Below are 16,618 nucleotides of genomic sequence, written 5' to 3' on the forward strand. Positions count from 1 at the left end.
TCATCCAGCGGGCGTTCTTTAGTCGACGAGGTGTTGGCACACCCCATTTCTAATGTACAGCAGCTTTAAGAGTGACCAGTTTTGCAACAGTTAATGGGAGATGCGCTGTTGTTGTTTATCAAGACGATCATCGAGGATAATGGTTGTAATAAGTTCTTGAAGCTTAAATAATCATTGCGTTCTTACTCGTAAAGCTTGCAATTTTGGGGGACAAAACTTCAGCCATTACAAGAGGGCAACTACACGTTTTTGATCTATACAAGGGTCGTTGAAGAGGTTGACCGAGACCTTTATTTCTTTAAATACAATGGAGCATTCGGGAAGCACCAACCTATGTCAATTTTTCAAAGTGTTCATCGTGCGCATCTAGACACCGCTGCCATCACTCTGGCAACTCTTTGATGCCCTTGGCGTAGAAAGAATTGGGCTGCTGTTGTAGCCACTGCAAGACATCTTTCTCGAGGGTTTCATCTGTGTGGAACGTCTTTCCTCCAAGGTGCCCTTTAAGGGATTCAAACAAATGGCTATCGCTTGGCGCTAAATCTGGGCTGCAAGGGGCATGGGGCAAAACCTCCCAGAGCATTTCGGCCAGAGTTACTACCGTCAAATTCGCCGCGGGAGACCAGACATTGTCATGAAGAAGAATTACCCTTTCGGACAACATCCCATACATTTTCTTGCGAATTCTGTTTCGCACAGCAATCTTTATCAACGTGTAGTAGTACTGGGCATTAATCGTGACCCCTTGCTCCAAGAAGTACACATGGAAGACACCCCGCATGTTCCAGAAGACCGCTCCCATGGACTTCCCAGCAGACGGCTGCATCTTGCTTTTCTTTGACGGCGAGGATGCCTTTATTCGCCATTCCATGCTGTTTCTTTTTGCCTCTGTGGTGAAATGATGCATCCAGCTTCACCACATGGGATAACTGATTGCAAAAATTCGTCCCCCTTGGATTGCAACCGGTTCAGCAGCTGCTCAGAGACTGCCATGCGCGCTCCCTTCTGGTCACAAGTGAGGTGTTGGGGAACCCATCTTGCACATACTTTGCGGAACAGTCAGTGCTCGTGAGTGATTGTCTCGACACTGCCGACACTAATATCACACTGGGCTGCAATATACCGAACTGTGACTCGCCGGTTCTCGTGGATGGCTTCCTCAACGCCTTCGATGTTCACTGGCGTGACTGCAGGCGGACGAACGTGCCCATGTGGTTGATTCGTCACCATATCCCGACCTTCGCAAAATTGTCTGCACCATTCGTACACTCCTCCCCTTGACATCGCTTGCACCCCATGATATGCCTGTAATCTTTGCAAAATGCATGCATAGCTGTTCCGCAGCTACAGAGACACTGCTCGCCGCCATGATAGCTACTGCACGTGCACTAACTGCACGTGCCGCTGATCAGAGAAGGATTGCACTTCGTCCTCCGAAAGTTTTATTCAATTACATTTACTCACTGATCTTTCTCGGACAAACGTCTCAGTCAACCTTGGACGACCCTTGTGGAACAACTTGTTTACAGTAATGTAGGTTGAAAAGCTTATTCTTAGAAACTTGCTTCTCGAAGATGAGCCGTTATCACTAGGAAGTGAACGTGCACGTATGGAATATCCTCCGTCCGACAAAGTCAATGTTTGCAGCGTAACCTTCCAAATGATACTGCACACCGTGACGTGGCACTTTTTCGTCTCCTTATCACGCCAGAGCGGCAGCCGCGTGCAAGATTAATTCGCCACCGTCACGAATCTTTTCAACGAGAGTTATAACCTGCCTGGTCTTTTTTATCATCACATAGAAGAAATTGCCGCAGTTATTATTCTATTCATTACGTAGAACTTGCCCTTTTTACGAGGACTCAAAAACATACATATTCACCAGGAAGTAAAATGGGGCCGCTTTTTCACTCTATCATCATCATCCATTATGATCCGAAGCACACCCTGGATGAATATATACCCCGATAATTTTTCCCGCTACGAAATCGCGCACATCGAGCTCCAGCGCCCATCAGGCCCTTCGAAAAACACTTCGTAGATAACCGAAAAGCAACGCCCAAGCAGACTTGCGAAGCAACGAAAACAAAAAGCCAAAAGACGAAGGGGGAAAAAATCCGCTTTTGAATATTCATCCTGAAATATTGAAGAGGCAACGCATTGACAGCTTCGCATCGTTAAATCTTTGGAAGATACGTATAAAAATGTGCGAGAATAACAGAAACCACAGAATGTACTTATGCAGTGTAAGAAAAGTGAAGCACAGAGGGCGCTGCTGGTATAAATAACAGATGGCAAAAGAATAATGCGACCGACGTTGGATTTCCAACGAGCACAAAAGGAGTTGAAGAATCTCAGTGCAGAGTGCTGCTGACAGGCCACCTCCCTTGAATACGAAGTGAAACCAATCTTCTTACCCTGTATTTTTGATCTTTTATCCTCATGAGATGTACAAACTTTGATCTGTCGTTATGATTTCTCGTGCGCTGCGCTACCAGCTGACATTTGAACCGGTTCGAAGAATGAGTTCTATGCGATATATTTCTTTGCGGCTCGCCGAAAACGTGAAAGGGCGTGATTTCAGCCTCAATGGGACTGTAGCTCATCTTTTTCTATGCGCGTCTGTCGAGCAATTTCGAGCATGATGCTTTCCATTCAATGCAGATAGACTCGGAAGCATTAGGCACCGCAGACCGTTAATGATCCATTGTTTGATTTGACGGCGTTTGAACAAAAGGGGAGCGTTGAAAAGGGTGTGTCGCAATTGATGCCGAGCTGGGATTAACGAGCAGTAGCGATGCGGTTGGAAATGAATGTCATTACCTGCATGCACAGACGATGACGCCCGATGCGTTACGCGACACCGCACGCGAAGGGTTTCAGCAATGTCATTAGTTTTTCACTTCGATACTGTACAACATGCCTGTAATACGAATTTATGTCATTGTGCAACGCAAATTCCAGCTTTAAGAGCACATGACGTTTTGCACTCCACACTTGAGTGTTACATTTTTCAACGTGGGTAACGTCTTCGGGACGACAAAAGTCTTATTGACTTAGACCTAGGTCAATAAGACTTTTGTCGTCCTGAAGACGAGCTATAATACAGAGATATGAGATCGACATATGTTAATTGCAGATTAGCAGTCTCGTGTATAGATATGCTGTATACAGCTTCGTGTTATCTATTGCTTCAAACGACTTAACTATATCCAATTTATGCAAGCGGGTTAGTTGGTAACCGTACATCTTGGATAAATCCCGCCATAAACACAAGGTTATGGAGAAACAACAACTTTATTTGACGATGATTGGGGCGTTTCATCGCCAGGGGTTAAAGAGAAGGAAGGCAAGGAACTACTCACGCCTGAAAGATTTGCTGTAAAAAATACAATAAATGATCCTAGGTATACGAGTGCCTAAACACTGGATTGAGAAGAACTCACATGCTTCCATAGAAAAGAAGGGAGTAAAATATGGTGGGATGAGGGAGTAACCGAACCGGAGATAGTGTCACTCCGGTAGGATTACACAAATGTGCCTATAGGTGATAACCCCATTCCTCCGTGCCACTTCTCCCTTTTATTTTAGTACGTATTTGATTGCTCCAAAGCACCAAAGCGTGCACCGACTTTAACAAAGTGAACGCGTTTGCAGGAGAAACTCGTGCACGAGACCGATGGCAGCCTATGGTCGGATTTGCCGTTGTTTCTTTTCCTTCTATCTGCACAGGAGCTCTAGACCAACTTGTATTTAACGCAGGGACATTTCAATGCCTTGCTAACCGTTGCCGTTTACTTCGCCGTTCTCTACTCCGCGACAACATAGCAGCTACAGTCACAGAGGTATATCTCCGCCGGAGGAGAATGTAGTGCGCACATTCAGAGTGAGACGTACGAGAAGATGGTGGACGCCAGGCAGACGGGGAAGTCGATTCACAAGTTTTGTAAACGTCGACATTTTACGTGTTTGCTTTAGAAACATGCAAGTGCCCTCTAAGTGCGTGATCTAAATCAGATGGGTGTTTTTGTAACATGATCAGTGTACAAGAAACAGCTTGAAGCACGCTGGCGCATCACGCTGTGACAACGAGCCCTCCTGAGTCAATCACGGACGTCTTTAGATTTCGGGGCGGCGTTTCTCCTCTGAGTCACGGACTGCATGAAGCTGCAGCGCATGCCTTAGTTCGATTTTTCGTCTAAGGAGCTTCCGTTCCTGCTTGAGCTTTTTGTCTCATATACAACGGCTGTTTGGCGCTCTGTATATTTCGCCACCTTTACCTTTCTTATTGTTTCGTATTACGCTGTATTTTCATGCACAGCTTCCACGAGCGCTTTTAACGCCAATGTTCCGTAAGCCCATCCGCGAAAGATGAATAGACATAATAGATGTGACATGTATCCTACAGAAAAGTATACGTCTAATGGTACCTATTCATGCTCAGACGATAACGAGTGTGCTGCAGTCTGAATGGGGCTTCAGAAGTCTTGCTTACCAGAATTTTCAAAGCAAGGCTCCTTATTATTCCTGTTCCCAAGACGGAAGTAACCCTTCTTGCGAAAGTGTGTGTTCACCTCATTCTAATATAAAATCCTACTTCTGCCTCCCCCACATGCCGTACCTGCACTACAAGGGCACACCGGAAATGCTACGGTTGCAGGTATTGAGGAGGGCATGACGTCACTGTGTCAGAAACGTCTCTGTGCTATAATTCACTGTTATTGAAGCCGTTAGTTTCTGAAGTACTTTTTTCTTTGTTGTGACCAGGGCACCACGAAAAAAAAAAGAAAAAAAAAAGAGAAAAACATATCGGCATAGTTACTGTGTTCGTTCAACAAACATTTTACTCTCGATATCTGCTTCCGGATTAAATTTTTCAGCATCAAAATTCGCCGGTTAACAAGATTAAATTGTATTAAAGGTTTGAAGTTGTACCACTAGTAGCAGAAACTATATTGTATCGAGAAACGGACTACAGAAGAAGAAAACAGTGTCGTTGGTGACGAAACTGATATACATGATTTCGGTGCTAATATCGCCGACTCGACGCACCCCTCTTCCACATCCGACGAAAAAGAAAGGAAAACTAAAAGAATAGATAAATTATTCAACGCCGATAACACCCGTAAACGCACGGGAGCTGCACATGCACGATATTTTGGGTGTCATCTTATTGTGCATGAGAGTTTTGAAACGGCTTCTGTACCACCTCACAGTGTCATCACGGCCAAAACAGTATGTACGACTGAAAGTCGTATAGCCTCTGGGTGTCTCAAATTATTTTATATTATTTAGCAGGGTGAGGTGGTAGAGCGCGGTGATGTAGTTGTAGAGAGGGTTCGAAACTCAGGGGGAAAGGGTTGACCATGTAGCTCCTATTCTACTGCGGATTCAGTCTGCATTAGCTCGAATAATTTTCGTTAGATTTGAATAATTTGCACACATAATATCATACTTATCGGGTGTCTGCTGAACATATGTCGCGTGTCATGAACCTTCGGAACCTCGAGGAATGAAATTCTCGTGCAAGAACTAAGAAAAGAACAGGAATAAATGACCGAATCATTGGGTCGTAACCATAGCCTTTATATTATACTCTGCTGCACCATTACACAAGAACAGGGGTTGTCACTGCCGGAAATATTCCGCGGTCCGCGCTCTGAAAACATAGTGAATGAAGCGGCAGACGCAGAACTCCGTCGAGCAGCAACAGCGACTGCGTGCAAAGCAACACAAACACGGGTTAAAAACGTGGAAGCAACAAACAAGAAAAGTGAAAGGAAAGTACGCTAGAACCGTTAATGTTGATAAGGGATAAAAGCTTTAGCGTCAAGGGAATTAAACGCGTACGGGACTTTGCGCTTCGTCGTGAACATGAAATATCGTCCGCCATCCATAACAAAGAATGCAAAAACGAAGAAAGGGAATAGAAGCAGGAAACCTGAAGGGCTCGAAGGGGGTGATATACCGCACTGGATACCTGATGTACATCGTTGCCAAAAGGTCGGAATAAGATTTAGTCCAATCACACTCTGCAGCTTTTTCCATTTTTATGGTTCATTTTACAACATGCATTTGCTTATGATGGGAAGCAGCAGCTGAAAATTTTTAGTTCACTTTGTTTAGTTAGTTTAGAAGATTTCTCCTTCGTGGCAGCTGTTACAGCAGGAAGTTTCCCAGCATTCATCTCCTAACAGCTCCACCCGCAAAATACCTGCCAAAAAGCGCCAAAAACAAAGCCCCCCCCCCCCCTTACCCCTGCAAAGTTTCAACACCCGTTAAGATCTTGCTCTAATTCTAGTGTTACAGCATTCAGATAAGATGCGAGTATGTGCGCAGGAAATACGGATATTCAACATGCAGAATACGAAAAGCTGCATCATGGAGTCCACATCGAACTAGGCCTACTCCATCGTTGAGCGGAGCAATATTAGTATTAGCAGTATTATGTCGTGACATAGGCAGCATAAGATTGCAAAAGAACGTATTCTTACTCACCTTACTGAGAACTGAGTCGTTCGCGCAAGAACAGATGTCAGGCTTTGTGTACCTGTGGATAGAAAATGTTTAGCATGAGTCACAATACTCACGAAAAAATGCAGGGATCACTGTACTCCCAGATAAGGCAGTAAGATATGAATTTCGAACTGCGCATACACTCTAAGAAAGAAAAAAAAGAAAAGAAAAAGTAAACTAGGGAGTTATTGCAGCTTCTACTCGCCTAGATGGCAACTACTTCTCATTTTGGTCATTTGACTCCGAAATTTACTTCCCACCACTGGGAATAGCCCCTAAGCTAATCGACTAATGGTTGTGAGACACTGCATATCGTGTGTTGCGACATGTTTATGTTCTTTCTATTTCTTTTTTATTCTATTTGTATTTTTTTAGTTGCAGAATTGGTCGGGGCCGAACTCAATTCCTCCATATATTGTTAAATTTACTTATCAACTTATCCCAAAATGACTAATAGTTCTCTTTTTTCTTTCTGAGAGTCTACATGAGTAATTGAGAGTCAATTTCTGGCTCGTCGCAACAGCAACTGAGCTCGCTGTTCATATTCATACGGTAAAATTCACATCTATGATCGATGCATTCTCTATCATGGTTTGACCACCATCCTTTAGCAACGATAAAAATCAGCGATATGCTCAAAATACTGGCAAGCGAGACTAACCCTGTTTAGTAGAGTTCAGCTGTCATTTTCTATGCACTCTTCAGAAGCCAGCCTATATCTGACACAGCGAAGTTTATGGCCTAATATATTAAATATTGCATATCGTAACGTCACAGGGAACCTCGACTAATCGGGCATAAGGCTCAATAGACTTAATCCGAGTTGCCACGCCAAAGTTGCCACACCGAGATGCCACGCGCTAAAAGACAATTCGCAAATAAACAATTATAGATTGTGCACGAGTGGAACCGTCTGCCGTTTGTCTAGATAATAGTCATAACTGAAAAATGCGTTAAGCCGTTAAGTTCAGCGTTAAGTTTCGACGTACTACCCATTTCGTACTTGCCGAGTGTGGCAATTACGGTAACAGATTTATGCAATTGGAGTGCTTGGCCACATATTCCGTTCTTGTGGACGCTACACCCCCAGTAATATAGTTTAATTGCTGGTCTTTAACGCTCAGTAGTTTGCACTCATCCGAGGACTCCTTTCGACTGGGAGCATCATCATTCACCATCATATGCGTAATACAGGGCGTTTATTTATCCGTTCCGGATCTCTTATAAAAAAAGCCTACGAGAACAGCATAGATGTCGTTATTGCAGTTGAGTTATACGGCCAGGCGGGCATCCTCTCGAAAGAAGTAGGTTACGACAAAATCACTAATTACCTAAAATTTATTTCTGACTCTTTATCATGGGACTTTGAGAAAAAGCGAGATAGCGAAATGGGAGACAATCCTCGTTGAAAGCCACACCATGTGTAAAACATCCTGAAACGCACACGTGCGTTGAAGTATTCATAACCGAATATTTTGCTATGCAAACGGGCCAAAACCGGAACCTCGGCGACTGGGAGTGGAGGGAGCACAGCGCTCAATCCATGTCAGAGGGCCATGTGCATTGCAGTGATGGAGGCGATTGGAGTAGGTGCTGATCTCCTGGCCGTCCAGATCAACGATTTTCCGGTTCAGATAAAGCCTCCGTCGGCGAACGCGATGCGCTCCTGAAGTACGCTATGTTGGTTTCGTATCATTTGCATAGCGAAATTCAGTTGTGCATATTTCACGGTATTGCGCTGGTCTCAGGATTCTTAAACGATAGAGTGGCTTTCACCGAGGATTGTCTCCGATTCTGTTAGCTCACTTTTTTTTTCCGAAACTGCATAATTGAAGAGTTAATTAACGAATTTTAGCTAATTAGTCATTTAACGCATGAAACTTAGTGAAACTTGGTCACGTTGTAGTGACATATACTCTCTACTGAGAGGATTTCCGCCTGGCTGTATAACTCAGTTGCAAAAACGGCATCTATGGTATTCTCATGGCTTTTTTTGTGAAAATTTTGTAGAGGATAAAAGGAAAACGGCCGTAAATGAACGAATGCATATGGCCTGTCAAAAAATAAACAGAAAAGCGCATAAATGCGGAAGATGATACTGTACTGTGGAGGAGGTTCCTGCGATATTAGCTCTATGAATTCCGATGCCATAGGTCCAGGAAATAACCAAACTGTTAGTCTTACCGAGTTTCATGCATTGTATAGATACCCCATACTTTCCATATAAAAGCTAATCTAATCTGTCCAGTTTCTCCTACCCGGTTGCTTCGGTTAAGTTGCTTCGCACCCATTGTTTCCCAAGCAGTGCAGCATACACAAATAAGGGAGGACAGGCCATTGTTAGTAAATGAGTGATCGGCTTGCTACTGATGTGAATAAGTACAAGCATACTTCATTTTTAGCTCAGATTCATGTTAATACCCTGATGGCTTCACTGAAGTAGAACCTTGACGGTTATTGCATGCATAATGCAGCCTGTGATCGCCGTTCGTCTTTTCAATCCAGCCGGTTATCTAGCGTATCGTATTTTTTACCAGTTCGAAATCTGTCTTTGCTCATGAAGACGCTGCTTTTCTTTTCCTTTTTTTTTTTTTTGCTGCTCGAGTATATTTCTTGTGCGTGTTCGTCATACATTCTTACTTATTTAACCACCTATGCAGTGCTCATGCCTGGCTCTTCACGTGCAGTTTTATTTTGCAGATAGCATTAAGCCACGATAGTGACAAGGAAGGTGTGTGGGGAACGCTATAATTATAGTAATCTCAGTTTCGACGCTAACAGAACCAGGCATAGATGTAGATCTAACTTTGTCTATCCGATAGCGTGACATCCCAACACAGAGCAGGAAAAAAGGGCAACCCGAGATGTCCGACTAAAAAGGTACGTCACACAGTGGAACCTCTTCAGTGCGAGTGAACGCCGACTTCGCAGATAGCTTCTTTTACAACCTTAGTTAGAAAGCATCCTACGCCATTCGGAGCTCGGCCTGTCGTCACATCACGTATCTGACCGAAGAAAGCCGTATAGACAGCCACTGCCGTGATATAAAGCAAGCAGATTGGGCGTTTCAATCCAGGCTGCTGCTCATTTCTGACAGCAGAAGCGGTGGTCACACCGATGAACGGAAACGCAGCGCTTCTAGCCGGAACCAGAAATGTGTTCCCCAATGTGGGTTTTCTCCGTTTTTACGACGCCGTTGCTGCCACGCGTTATAGTGGCGGAAGCTCATTGCGGAACAGAGCAGACATGCAAAAAGGACATTGCGCCGCTTGCTTTTTAGCCAACCAACACAAAAGAAGGAAGAAGGCAGACAAGCAGCATAACCGTCCCTATAGGATCGAGGGAATTACTCGGAGATAGGACATAGGCGAATGTTGGTTTTGTTGTCTGCCACAGGGACGAGGCCTTAGAAATAAATCTTTTGCGCGACAGCCTAGGAACAAAGTGTCTTGATGTGGGATCAGATACTTTAGCATGAACCGATGGAACGACACATGAACATCGTTTATGTAGCCACGTCAACCATGATAAAACATAAAACAACTATATCAAAACTGGACGTTGTCCAACGAAAAATTTCCGGGATGTGAGGTTTAGGGATAAACTGAACTCGTGATCAGTCTAGAGATCAGTAGCCAATCACGCCTGTGTTTGTTTTGGGAACTGTCCATTGTACTTTGCGTGAAGTTATTTAGGCACCCAGCTTCTTTTAACACAACCGACTATATGGAAACGCATTCCTGCAAGCCAATGGCCCTTGTCTGACAGCTGATCAGGTGCGAATGACCAACCGAAGTATGTTGCCTTCACGCACTCATGGATGTCCGGAACCTCCTTCAGGGTAGTGTCATTCTTGTTCTTTAAAATTCCAGCATTCTATGTCATGATGATTTCTATCTACCGTTGCTTTAGCTGACACGAGGTCCGCATTACCAAAAACCACCAATGCGACGACGAGACACATCGTCGTAGGGCGTCACGTGAATGGATACGTGACTTTCGGACCGGATAAATGAATGCGGTAGTTCCTTGAAGAATTTTCGTGCGTGTCCGGAAATTGAATCTCGGATGAACGAAGGAAAATTGCATAGAGTGAAGTCCGTCACCGTGTTTCTTTCTCGGATGGCACGGGATCTAGAAAAATGAAGTCTGGAGTGGATATACGGGAGTCGACTGCCTGTGAGAGAACCCAACTGCCCTGCACTTCTCACCATGATGCATAAACCGTACCCTTTGAATCCTATACGTGTACAGTGTACAGGAATTCAGTACTAGTTAGTTAGTTAGTAAAGTAGTAAAATAAAGTAAACCTTGGAGCTTTCAGCAACCCACCATGGGTGCTACCTGCTTCATTGCAAGAGCTGTATTGCTCTTAGAGTATAGCTGTATAGAGTGTGTAATTTAATACTAAGCTGAAATATATGTCACGAGAACTGCGCGGCTGTTAAGTATAAATGTAAATAATACTTAAGCCAGTCCCACAAAATACGTTCTGATAGGAAATACGATTGAAATTACGGATAGTTACTCATTGTCTTCCAACACTCTCTCACAAAGAGATCGTTGTCTCTCAGAGACTGTGTCTTACGCTCTCGCTCTAGAATTTACCAAAAGAGCGCATCACTCAGGGAGGTTGTTCAGCTCTCAATCAAGTAATTTATTGCTAGCAGTGAAAAATTATTACTTTGTAATTTTGTAATGAACCTTTGAGCAAGTTGTCTCGCAGACTTGGGCATAAATCGCACCCCATGTTGCCTAAATTGTGTCTACAGCTCTGTCTGGTCGCGGAAATAATTACAGGTAAACTTCCGTCTGCTGTGATTTCACATATTTTACGTAGAATCTCGTGGGAAAATTAATTACCATGGACCATTCCATGACGAAAAAATTCCCATGGACATCCCGTTGGACGTCTCCCATTACTTCTTTCATCATGCGGCCAATGCCACTGAAATACTCTGCTCGTACAATGGTTGTAGTAAAAAAGAAAGAAAGAACGAAAATAAACCCTGTGAAGTTTTAGCTGGACAAGCATAACAATACTATCTATGTCGTCAACCTTCACCTTCTACGAGCACACGGAACGATGCAGGAACATCTGTGGACCTATGGTCTTAGACTATGAGCTCCGTGTTTAGATTCTCCCATTTATTTTTGAGTTCGCCTATCGTTGTGTACACAAACAGCTGCAACGTCTGCCGAGGTAAGCATAGATCGATAGCAGGTCGTCTTCAATCTCAGAGGCCATTCCGGTAAACTGTCGGGGCTTGTATCGAGTCAGAAATCGAAGAACAGGAACGAAAGCTATCTCGTTCGAACGTGCTCACGGAACGAGACGCGGTCACAGTACACAGTCAACTATACTGTTTTCCCAGACTCTTTCTAGATCGCCATTTCCAGATCGAAGTCGATGTGTAGCAGAAAGGCGATTCAGAACACGGTAAAGGCGGAATCGCCCAAATGACAAAAGGCTGAAAAAAAAAAAAAAAAAAGAACCCTCTTCCTGCAGTATCGGTAGCAGTTGGTGTGTCTCTCCAGACAATGGAAACCTGGTAAGACTGAAACATCTATATTTTGGAAGTCGAGAATTGCCAGCTCTGCCGCACAGCGCAGTGACGCCGGCGCAGGTTCAGAACTGTAGATTTACAGCAACGGTCGCAACTTCAATAGAAGATCTCAAGCAAAGCCCGCATTATATTTTCTTTTTAAAATAGTCATTGAATTTCGGGTTGAGGACATGCATTGGCGTTATTTTTTAGAGCGAGGAACACGGAAGTGTGAGCTTGGACCTTGGAAGCACGGCTCCAGGACTGAGTCACTCGCATGTCGGGTAGCACCTCTAGTTCTTGCAGTCCCAAACAAGCGTCCGAAATCTGAAGGCTCCACGGCACCGCAGGATCTCTGACAGTATCACCGCTTAAGTTCGTTTAGTAGCAGGCCACGACAATTTACTTGCCGCGTATAACACTTACTGCTGGGGCTGATGGCATATATGCTGCTCGGTACCCGGCTCGTTGCTGTACTTGAGCCTCTTTCCAACAGCTGGACAACATACACCCTAGAACATGAAATGAGCTATCCCCACGACACTCAACATAAATATGCCAACTCTCGTCAATTTTGCGGTGGCTAACCAGGCACTCGACGTAGCACTCGGTCTCCAAGTTACTGGATTGCGCCCTCTGTTTTTGCGATGTCTGCTTTTAATCGATGAACAGCACTAGGTTGCTGTCGCCGATCTTGGGTGAGTCAGCTTGCGGCTGGGATCTCATAATGCTCTCCAGAGCAATGTTCCTGTACCTCAGACCATCAAGACGAACCTCAGACATCCTTATGGACAAAAGAAAAATAGGAGACGCCCTAAACTGTTCCCACGGGCATGCTTTCAAGTGAACCATGAAAGAATAATGATTTAGATAAACGCGAACGATAACGCGCAGTGAAAGTCGTGTTACCCCAAAAGACCAATCACACGATCCGGGTGCAATCCGGTGCGCATCTTTAGTGGTCATCGGAACACGTTAGGAGCTCACCTATCCTGCCCTCGAGCCACTTTGATTCGTGTAGCTGTCTCTGATATGTGGCGCAAGCGCCAAGGGCTCAACGCTGCCAAGGAGAGGCTAGTGGCTCCCAAATCTAGACTTCACGTTACGATGTAAGAAGACACTTCCTCTGTTTCTTTCCTCCATGGGCGGGTCATTCGGGTGCCATCCGTGTAATGGCGTATCACATGGCGACAGCGATGCGGCGAGCTATTTCACGCAGCTTCTGTACACTATGAACGTATTAACAACAACAACAACAGCACCTTTGTTCGGCGATGATGACGAGTGTGGTGTTTCACCGCAATGGCGTATCTCAACCTGAGGATGAACGCATTACTCTCACGTGAATGAGATTAGGGTGTCGAACCGAAAAGTTTTCCGTTTTTCCATTTCCGTTCGGATCAAAGAAAACGGTTTAGTTCCGGTTCAGCTCCGTAGTGAGAAAATAACGGTTCGAAACCGGTTCAGTTTCACATGGTGTAAGGAGAATTGATTGCAGCGAAAATAATCCTCTTTGTTCTTTCCAACAGAGAGATAACTAAAAAGAGGGGTTCGAAGATCCTACCGTGTGACTCCTAGACAAAAACAAGGAACACGTCTTGCACTCTGGCACATTGCTGTAATGTGAGGTTTCTGGAGTTTCCTACCCGAACACAGATGGATGCCATGTATCGTGCACTTGAGGTCATGCGTTACATACCCCCTTGAGGGAGCGTAGTTCAATTTCTCGTTTGATCCGAAACTCGAAAACATATTTTCGGTGTCATTTTCAAAACACAAAAAAACATTTTCAAACATATTTTCGGTTTCCCTCCAGTGCATAAAATTTTGTTTCAGTTTTCGTTCGGTTCAGGTTCGCAAAAAAAAAAAAAACGTGTTTTCTTTTGTTTTTTTTTCTGTTCAGGGTTTTCGCGCCGGAACCCTGATGGAGATACTGCATTGCGACGGTTTCGATGGGCAGCTGCCTGCTTCACACCGTATGACGATGAGTATGTAGCAAAATTTGTGCACATGTAAGTTACATGCGCACATATTTTGCAATATACGAACAAGAGGAGTCCGTCACCACGTAGGTTAGATGATGTAACCTACGTGGTGGGGGATTCCTTTTGTCTCTACGCTATTCACCTGCATGCCCGTTCAGTATCCTTAACACCCACAGCTTCAACACATCAAAAGGCTAGAAACCCTCGTTTGGTTGACAGCACAGACGTGCCACGACAAACGGAGAGCTGGAAAACCTGGATTAAACAGCCTCGTAGATTTAGGAAGAGTATAATTAAGTTATTCGTCGCACCGCCAAGGTGCTGGTAGCTCATTACTAATAGTTAATATCTGCAGCTATGATGCTGGCACATAACTGGCATGCAACATTAAAAAGACGCGTGATATCAACACATCGGCACTAAAATTTCAACAAATATTGCGCGGAGCAGGGGATGGTACTTTTGCAGTTGTACACAAACTCTCATTAAAAGCATGTTGCATCACTTATTTTGACCCCCGTCAATGTATGTCCCGTGGGGTGCTACTCTTGCGTTATACGAAACTCGGTCAGTGCGTGCGTTCTGTAACGGAGGGTGGCGTAACCTGAGCATATATTTCCGGAAGACGAGAACATAAAGGATGTATTTCCTAAGGAAATGACAAGAGATTACGTAAAGCAATACTTTTGTTAAAGATTATATGTCTCAAGTGTATCACATCGGAACGCCATCGGCATCACCGCTCGTGAGCACGGGTTTCGGCACTAATGTAAAGGAATCAAGGACGTAAGTACATGCTGCCTTTCCTTTTCGTTTTTTTTTCTTAATAAACTAATATATAATATAGAAAATATAATCCCCCCTCCCCCCGTACATGCTGAAGTACGTTAAATGGCAGAAAACTACAATGAACCAGGCCCGCTCACGGCGCGTGATGCCGATGACGTTCCGATGTGGTGCACGGGTGACATGATCTTTAACAACTTCATTTACATTCACTGTCGCAGTAAATTGGTGCAACTGCAAATAGAGGGTTTGGTACAGTAGTGCTTTCACAAGTGCTCGTTATGATACATTTCGTTCCAGATTTGTCTTTTTGCACAATCAATAAAGACACCCCGGGGAACGTTTCAGAACTGCGAGGTGAGTTTCCGGAGAAAATAAATAGGCTCGTGAAATTAGAACTAGCTGTACAAAAGATGGTTGCTAGGCTGCCACGTAAAGGCTTTCCTGTCATCTTTCTTTTTCTTTTCCTTCCTTCTTTTTCGGGCACTTACAAGTCTTGCAGCCAGGCGATGGCTTCGTGAGGAGCGCGCACACAAAGGTATCAAGAGAGAGCAAAGGAAGTGTGCGAAAGAGAGCGACAGAGGAAAACAGAAAAGTGGGCTGCGCCAGCGTTTGTAATTGCTAGGGAGCAACGGTGCAACGAGAAGGCGCGAGCAGCATGCCACCGCGTGACAGGCAGATAGCTCGCTAAACAGTAAACACACATTGAGAGCGTGAGAGAGAGAGAGAGGCACTGCGTATACCTTCGTTTCTGCCTGCAGAAGTCGTACATCAGCGTCTGAAGAAAATAGAAGCATCCAGTTTTCTATGCCGTTTTTGCGAGGTTGTTTGGATCTTATCCACAGGAATTTTATCCGGTGGATTTATTTGTTTTTATCCACACAATTTAATCCGGATTTTTTATACATTTTGTCCAGATCCGATGTGAAAGGCAATCTTAATTCAACGTCACACGGAAAACTTCCGCCTTATTTTATTGTCGCGTTCGCTGTTTACAAAAGCCCAGGTACGCGCAACATTAACCTTTTTTTTTAACTTTGTAAGTTTTTAACTTGACTTTTTTAACTTTTCAAATTGAACTTTTTTTCGTTTTCTTCTACTTCTGCCCATTCATGGAGAGGCTTTCTTCTGCTCCCTCGAGGCATTGTAACTGAAGTACGACAGCTAATCCAAGCGTGTTGCGTCTACACCGTTTACCCACGCGTGCATGGGACTCCACCTTTTGGAAAACAATGGGACAGGCAGTTCCATAAACCGAATCTATGAAAGGTCACCCAAAATCAAGACGAACAGCAAAACACATTTGTTTTTACTCTGTGTCACCATTTCTAGGCTTGTCTATATTCTCCAAAAATATCCAAAAATATCCGGGTTTTATAAAAAAAAGTCCACTGGAGAGGATCTTTTTAAAAATATCCGGATTTTTTTTTCAAGCCTCCGTTTTTGCAACAAAGCAAGTTAGAAGAAGTGACTGATGTTAGATGTCTACTAGTGCAACACGTCAATTTGCTTTGCTATGAGCTACTACAAGCTTCACTTTCTTTCGATTAATCAGGAGGAAAATTGTCAGTTCCATAGATGGGACATCAATTCACGCCATGTTTGCGTGATTCGACAGACACCGGTAATATGCCCAAATCAGTGGTAACATGCATACTTTCGCCAATTAAGCATACATTAGTGTATAATACATACCCTCAAGTAAGTAATAGTTTTTATTATAGTTGGATGACTCAGTTTTGCAGTGTTGTTCTCAAGCTAAACGAGACACGACATGCGTGAGGG

At 44.1% G+C, this 16,618-nt stretch overlaps 1 protein-coding gene across 9 annotated transcripts in view; it reads right to left on the reverse strand.

Moving 5' to 3' along the window:
* Positions 1–16,618, reverse strand: part of LOC135385560 (glutamate-gated chloride channel-like) — a 468,552-nt gene that overhangs the window by 257,712 nt on the left and 194,222 nt on the right. For all 9 annotated transcript variants that reach the window (XM_064614944.1, XM_064614942.1, XM_064614941.1 and 6 more), the window contains one exon: positions 6,499–6,550. The gene's annotated coding sequence lies outside the window, so the exon portion shown is untranslated. The remainder of the gene's footprint in view (positions 1–6,498; positions 6,551–16,618) is intronic.

Source organism: Ornithodoros turicata, chromosome 2 (genome assembly GCF_037126465.1).
Source record: "Ornithodoros turicata isolate Travis chromosome 2, ASM3712646v1, whole genome shotgun sequence".
Classification (NCBI taxonomy): Eukaryota; Metazoa; Arthropoda; class Arachnida; order Ixodida; family Argasidae; genus Ornithodoros; species Ornithodoros turicata.